Raw genomic sequence first — 8,720 nt, forward strand, 5'->3', positions numbered from 1 at the left:
GTGGTTTGTTAGAAGAAAACATATACTGATAAACTCAAAATCCCAAATGTTATGCGCAAGATTGATGCTGCCTCAACTGTACTAAAACTCTATAAGTAGACGTGCAATAATGTGGAACATCTACATCTTTTTTTGATGTGCTGTGCTAAACAGCATGGTATATCACAATGTCCCAGAAACCCTACTTGATGATGCCTACTATCGTGTTCCACAGCGGAAACTGTACATTACGTGCAACAGGATCGAATGCTATCGTTTTGCCAATGCTTACCCGCGCCTCGACTGATAGATTAGCCTTCGGATCGCCCGCGGCATCATTACTCCTTGTTTAGCTAGCACGTGGAACGTAGCATTTGTGACGAAAGGTCAGAAGAAAGCACTATTAGAGGTGCCTGAAAGACAGAGTCCCATTTACCTTCGGTGACAGAGGGGCCTTAGCAATGGTAGTTGGTACTGGGCAACTTGCACTCGTGTTGTTTTTTGTGGACGCTCCTTGGAAACACAATGTTTCACCTGAGATACGATAGCACTATGTGATGCGACGAGGCTGTCGAGGCTACTCCTGTTCTTTATCTGGCCAGTAGGTCTCCCATTTCTCTGTACGAGTTACAAGTTGGTTGCATATAGCTGTATTTTGTCGTCATATGAGTGGAGGCTGGGGTGAACGGTGGATGTCGAGGTGGTATTATAGATGTATTTATAAAACAATATAGGTATATAGGAAGCTGTCAGGGGTGTAGCCAGGGGGGAGGTGCTTATGGGTTTGGGCGGTTTGGGTTTAGGGCTTTTGCACCCCCCCCCCCCCCGAAATATTTTCGCGCTGTCGATGCACCGTCGACCAAAGCAACCCCCGGTGCAAGAAATCATTCTGGATTTTGTCTATAATGTCTTTTTTGGGCTCGTAAAGATAACTCCGACTGGATTTTGCGGCAACGCCCATGAACCGGGAGCCACATAACGCAAGCAGCCCCATCCGAGCACGAAGTTTCAAGGGCTTTTTGATGGCGAACGGGCTCGCCGCGGAATCGCGCGGAGGCCGCGGAATCTACGGAGCGCATGCATGTCAATTCCGAAACTCTATGGGTACAAAGTTCGCGTAAACTTTTTATGTGCAAGCTGCATTGACATTTCCGAAGTTGTGCTTTAGATATTCAACTGCGGACGTTTGGGTGTTTAATGTTGTTATAAACATTTGACGTCAAAGGCGCATTGACTTTTCTAAAGTCATACATCGGAACATACAACGAGACAAGCCAAATCAACACACTATTAGACAAGTTGACAAAGCACGCAGCGTGGTCTGATGAGATGAAGCTTTCTGATGGTTCATTTGTGCCGTCATGTCATAGAAAAAATATCAACATTCTTTTCACCTGCACCAAAGCATGGCCGTGTCAAGACACTAAAGTCAGCCAGAGTAACTACGTTCTTATTTTTTTTTACTTTGACATTTATTCGCGAGGACACATTGAGCCCCTTCAATTTTTTATTCTCGCTACCGTATCCGCGGGGTGCCAGAGCAAGTGAAAGCGCATGCGTTTTTCTCTCATGCGTTCTTAGCGCACTCACGGGATTCAACGACGCAAGCACAAGTAAAAGTGAATTTGAACACGCAGAAATTGCTAGCAACGGATATTTTCAATCAATCAATCATGTTTATTTTCATTCTGGCAAAGATACAGAAAGAAAGACTGAAAAAAAGCTGTTTGTCAGAACAGCTTGCCACAGCGCTTGCGTGTCGCTAACAAGTAGAACGAAAGGTACCCTACATCACCAACCCTTCAGAAGGAGGCAATTTACGTCATCAAGCCTGAACGTCTCGAGAAAACCCCCTCTCAGTTGTGAATGACGCCAACTCGGAAGATCCAGATACTTGTGGACCAAAAAAAAAATAGACTCAAAACCATCGACACGTCGTAATGTCTAAATACAGAGACATGCACGTTGTTTGCAATATGTGTTGTGTTTCAATGCACCGTTCCCATAACTTAGAAAGATTCGCTTAGATAGACAAGCATGTGGGATCTGTTCTGCGCATTTTCTCTCGCTATCACTGGACAGAACCAGAAACAAAAAGTGGCGTAGGCAAAGGGAGAGAGAGAGAGAGAGCAAATGATAACTGAAAGGTGGGGAGGTTAACCAGGACTGAGCCCGGTCGGCTACCCTACACTGGGGAAAGGTAAACCGGGACGGAAAGATTAAAGAAACAAGAGAAAGTCCACCGGGGATATCATTCAGTCACTCAGTCCGGCCGTCATCAAGCCTCATCAAGATTGCCGTAGGCAAATGTGTACGCCATGCCAAGGGGGTAATTCCAATTTGCTACTTCCTCTTCATTACTTTGCAATGTAGACGCAGGATAAACCTTTAGAACAGAGTTAAGATTCGAGCTTTACAAATTGCCGGTGACACCGGCAACATGAATTGAAAAACAACGCTTTCCTCAATAATAAGGGAATCAGACACTAAATATTTTTGCACTTGTTTCTCGCACTGAGACATGCGAGAAATATTGCTAGAAAATTCCATAGAGCACCGCAACATTTTCAAATAACGAGTTCAAAATTTGCTTATGGAACAAATCAATTCACTTTCAACTCAAAAGGGTCGAATAAACAAGGACTGCACGCCGAAATATGTCTCTTTTTCTGACATTTTGTCGTGCCAACATTTCATGTTTTTCTTACTCCATTACCCCTAGAAAGCCTATGAGCCTTCCAAGTTTCGGAAAAGCATTATCATCACAATCATAGATATGGACGGGGCAACGTCGCTGAGTGTAAAAAAGGCGGTGGGAAACGATGTGGGAAGGACAAACACATTTCTCCGGTCCGCAATGCTTCCTTCCGCTCTTATTGCGTTCCACAACACAACATCATGCCCTAAATGTCACCGCAGTCAACGATATATAATGATATGTGTTCGCCCCAACTTTCGCAGCCCTCACAATTCTGAAAGTACCTGAATCATTTCTAATTCCTTGAGGTTCGTCCAGTACTTAGAAAAATAAAGAGACATCATTCGGAGTGTTGTTCGTTGTCAGGGTAATCCCCTGATCCAGAAAGTCGGACGCTAGAATGCTGGGGAATACGTTTAAACCGGTGACTCTGCACCCTAACTGAGCCGTTCTATCGCTTTTTTTTCAGCTTGATGTTGTATAATGACATATTATTCTACTGGCATGAATCAGACGGCTCCGTTTCATGATTTATCGAGACGGTGTTTATTTACAGCCCCTCTGTGAAAGTATATATGCAAAGTTTCAGTGACTACGAGTTTTTTTGGTCAATCGTCCACACGCAAGAACCATCAAAATTTGACCACAATGAAACATAAGACAATGATCCAAACGAGGGTACGACTGATGGCACAACTGCTACTAACAACTACGAATGTGAATGGTAAATTTTCCTTGCAGCAGGACATTGTTCGACTGCGGCCAAGACACTCCGAAAACAGCAAAGAAAGAAAAGGAGAGCCACTGCAAGAACACTGTGAAACGACAAAGCTGCCTACAACGCGTGCGCAAATTCATCATGAAATGTGGCAACTCGAGAGCATGTGTACGCCGTCAACCGTGTACAAATGGCCCAAGAGGCAACAGAAAAAATGGGAGAGAACCTGCTTAGTTTTGGCTACCAATGAATCGCGCTCCTTTGTTTCAGAGTGCAAACGAAGCCACACTAATGCACATATGAAATACTGAATTTTGTATTGACATAGCTTTCAAAAACACACCTTCTAATTCCAGTTTTCCACAGCCGACAACCTCCGCATTCTGCAACCGAAGGTAGTAGTCACAAGTTTTTAATCACCACCAGCTTGCTGATTAAGTGAAAATTCTGGACGCCACAAGTGTTACAGACACGACAAACACCACCACCACCATTGGTGCACAAAATGCTTCACTGGCACATGGAGCACGAGTTTATTTTGCTTTCTCTCCGAAAAGAGCTATCTGGGGCGAGGAAAGCAGCATGGATAAGCGATGGCCGTTGAAGCCATCACACCAAGCACCTTGCACTATACCTCGCTCTCTGCAGAGCCGGTTCTGAACGCGCAACTTGCGGCTACTGAATTGTCATATGCCAGCGCCGCCTGGTTATTTCGGCCTATACGAGCTTCGAGACGCCCTAAAGGCACCTGCATTTTGCCGGAAATGTGGAAAGTTCAAGATGGACGGGGACGGACAGAGCTCATGAAAGCGCAGTGGTGTCACTCAGTTGTCGGTGACATGCAACTACAATAAGTAGTACAAAGTGATGTAATAAGTGCGCCTCATATGACAACCAGCTCCCAGCACTGCACCACTGCAGTGATCTAAATACACCGCCAGAGGACAGTTAGTTTCGGCGACGGGCAGCACGCAGGGACCACTGTGCGAGGCAGTTCGCCTGGTTCGCTCTTTTCTGCCGACGGTCTACAGATATCCAAATGTATTTTCATTTATCCTCTTAATATTCATGCAAGCGGTAAAGAGTTCACAGGAAAAGTATGCGTTCAATTGCTTGCATAGGCTTCTTCGTAACCGGCGACACCCACGGTCAGCGATTAAGGCACCGTCTTTATCGGTGGCAGTTAATGCATGCAGTCGGGAGAACGGCGCACCGTTTGATACATTCCCGTATTTATCGTGCACGAAAAAGGATCCTCCTCCGTGGCGTAGCTAGGCCGTCTGGCACCCGGGGCCCATACGTCTTCTGGCACCCTCCCCCCCCCCCCCCACTCCCCGCCAGGGTGTAGCCTAGGAAGGCGAGGATATTGACAATGTCCGGGTGTGTTCAGGCGTATATGCCACCTCCCCCCTCTCCCCACTGGCCCCTTGCACCGCCCCCCCCCCCATTGCTGCGTCGCTGATCGCCCTAATATGAGAAACAGCTCTGTGAAACTTTCCTTTGTTGCGGATGGAACATATTAGTATGGTAGACTTTCCTAAGTGGAGCATCATGCTCGGCCTGTTCACTTCGTACGCAGCCGCCGATATCTCGAGCTGGTAGGCCTAGCTCCCGGTTCTCGAAGCAGAAGCAGACGGCGCTTCCTGTGAAAACGCAGCTAGTCAAAAGCGCTTATTTTCGTGATCATTTTAGCGTCTGGACAATTCGGTCGCGGTTAAACGATCATAGAGAAGGTGCTCTTAGTACTCTGTCAGCAGAATATATATATATATATATATATATATATATATATATATACATGATGAGCACGACGTCGCGGATGGAACGCTAGCCGCGGCGGCCGCATTTGGATGGGGGCGAAATGCGAATACACCCGTGTACTTAGATTTAGTTGCACTTAAAGATCCTCAGGTGCTCCAAATTTCCGGAGTCCCCCACTACGGACTGCCTTATAATCAGAAAGTGGCTTTGGCACGTGAAACCCCATTATATATATATATATATATATATATATATATATATATATATATATATATATATATATATATATATATATATATATATATATATATATATATATATATATATATATATATAACAAGAAGGCGAGGCGTTGGCAACGACACCAGGGTTAGCGCTGAGCTTGAACTTATTGAACACTGATCTGACACCCGCGATTGTGACATGTTTCAGTGATGCAGCACGCAAAGCACCCCCTGTTACGTAGACGAAACAGCACCCTGGCAGCTATCAGGCGTCTTACCGTACCGACTTCTTAAGGAATCGCGCCAGCGGAGTCGCAGGCGTTGCACCGCGATGGTGTACAAGATGAGAACGACGGGAAGCCGTTGGCATATTAGGCTGTGCACCGTGATAAATTATATACCATTACCTTCAGGTGTACTGCCCTACCCTTCAGGACTGCGAAACCACAGCGGACAAAGACGCTAATGTGCTTATGAAGTGCGTGCTTACAATGCTCACGCCAGCATTCGGAAAATAGAACCAAAGTCCTTCAACACCTTCAATTATGTAGAGCGACCCTTGTAGAACGCTGTCCTTGTACCCTCGCTCCGCCACCGAGGCGATTGAGCGTAGCGTTGACGATGCGTCCACTTCACTTGGTCGTTTCCATAGCCGAACTCACGTAGCATATCTGGGGACCGTCCCTCTAAAGCCCCATTCACACTGAGAAAATTTGCGGTTGGTAACAACATCTACGACGGAAGGAACCACGTCGACAGAATAAAGGCCTCGCTGCGCCGATTGGTATGAGACTGATTTTCGTTGCTGGGAAAAAAGAAAGTATTGCTTGTCACAAGTCAATCCACCGAGCGCGACATTACGAGAGAACGGAGGAGAAGCTGAAGCTGCTGGCCATTGTAAACCTCCGATGCACCGAATGCAAATGGCGCACGCAGAACCGGTCACGTCGCTGTTTGCAACTATATTACCGCGCATTTCTCGTGACCGCCCTTGCGCAAACATCATCATCATCAATGGATCATACCCCCTCTAAGACACCAAAAATACAATGATTCATCCCGCTCGTAAGGCACAGGCTACAAGCACTGATCAAAATTAAGGGAACCCTGAATATATTAATTAGGATGACGCATACAACGTACGCAGCAGCATACCTTCTAATAAAGAACTAGCTCAAAAAGCATCCGAATAATCGATAAGGCATTGAATGCCACCCTCAGCAGTTGTAGTAGTGGTTGTGCAACAGCTTCGCTGAATGAGCACTTTTGCCGGGTAGGGATGGCGAGTTAATTCTTCTCTTCACGTTAACTTCAAGCCCATGCTCGACTTGATCTGTATTCCGCTTCAGACATAATAATAATATTTGGGGTTTTCGTGCCAAAACCACTTTCTGATTATGAGGCACGCCGTAGTGGAGGACTCCGGAAATTTCGACCACCTGGGGTTCTTTAACGTGCACCTAAATCTAAGCACATGGGTGTTTTCGCATTTCGCCCCAATCGAAATGCGGCCGCCGTGGCCGGGATTCGATCCCGCGACCTCGTGCTGAGCAGCCCAACACCACAGCCACTGAGCAACCACGGCGGGTCCGCTTCGGACATCGGGTGCAAAGCTGTGGCGGCTAGAGATCTTTTTTTCTTTTTGCAGTGGCTGCGTATCACAATCGTGTCAAACTGTTCTTTATACGGGCTCATTATAGAATCACAAACGTTTTAGCCTTCAGAAACAAACAGATTGTCGTATACGGCGGCCAATGCTTTTATATGAATTTGCTTTTCGTTCTTTTTCCTTGCGGCTTCTCTTTTTAACTGTTTGCAGCCCGTGGCGGCAAGCCTCATGTGCATGCTCGCGCGAGCAAACGCTGTTGGCGCGCAAGAAAGTATGAACGGAACGCGCGGAATGATAAATGATCTGACCCAACTTATTGCGTAGCTGGTACTGCGTTCCAGCTGATGTCTGAAACGGAGTCAAGATAACGGCTGGCGTCAACGAGGCAAAGGAAACACACCTAAAGTCAACAAGGCGAAGTCAAGCATGGCTTCCGCTTAAGAGGAATTTCTAAATACGGCAGTAAGGGTGCGGTCATTTGTGGATTAAACCCATACATGGCTTCCTAATCACATTGCGTTTGAAGCCAGCTGAACTTTGAATCTTCAAATGAAGGCTGTTTTACACAGCCACCCAAGGCACTCTGGCTGTCTGTTGGCGGTTCTTATGAATATTGCTGGAACTTTCATTTTATATCCGGGGAACAAGTCGCATAGCAAGTGCCATACGCCACTAGCGTGGGCCTTTTAACCTTAAGCGCTAATGCTGGCTCTCGGCGGCAGTGAAACACAATGGTTAAAATGTTTCTGTTGTTACTGTTCGCGGACACGTTGTTGTATTCTGTGTCTTCTGACATCGGTAATTGAATAGCAGTTTCGTAGGCACAGTGTTTTGTCCGGCATCAACGCTTTACCAACGACAACACTAGCGTTATTTTTCATTGGTTCGGCTGCGTCTTTCGCGCACAGCCCGATCTTGGGGTCAATCTTGCTGACTCAATGCTCACAGGTTTCTCAAGGCGTGCCTTTGCACTCGAGTGCCTGATCCGTTCACATTTAACGGGCGTGTTGGGTTCACGCCAGGTATCTTAGCTGCAGAAGAAAAAAACTTACAATTAGAAAACAGAACAATATGGATATACAGTGATCTATGACGTGGAATTCCCGAGTTTACTGGTAGCGCTCTTTGCTTCGAATTTGCCATGATGTGCTTTCCAAGTACGCAATAGATTCGAGTAAATGGATTATGTGTGACAGCATCATGTGCACCAGCGCTAGGTGGAGACTCGATACGAAAATGCAATGTTGTGACCAACGCGACTATATTTACGGCGCGGCGTTTAAACAACTTGCAAGAGCAAGTGTGCATGGAAATGAAGCACACAGTGCATAACGCAGGCATAGCTTTGTAGCAAGCATAAACTATCGTGCGTTGACGCTGCCGTTGAAGCTGATACTCTCGCGATTCGCCGGTGCCATGCTTTCATCGACGGTCGTCTGCTCAGCGAGTTGGGAGCGTCAATTTAAGATCGTGTAGTTTGTGATGTACGATGCAAAACGAAAATTCGTAACGAGAGATGCTTGCGCGATCTCACGCCAGGACTATATTGCAGTGATAACCACCACACCACTAAGTGCTTACCATAACTTATTAGAGGGAAGCCGAGTGCTGGTGTCAATAAAAGCTGGAAACATGGGAGTTCATCTAGCAAGGGAACGAAGTTTAGTACAACGTTTCGAATAGACTTCGTCCGTGTGGCTAGGAACGGCTTGGCGACTTCACAAATTGTAA

The sequence above is a fragment of the Dermacentor variabilis genome, chromosome 7 (genome assembly GCF_050947875.1).
Source record: "Dermacentor variabilis isolate Ectoservices chromosome 7, ASM5094787v1, whole genome shotgun sequence".
Classification (NCBI taxonomy): domain Eukaryota; kingdom Metazoa; phylum Arthropoda; class Arachnida; order Ixodida; family Ixodidae; genus Dermacentor; species Dermacentor variabilis.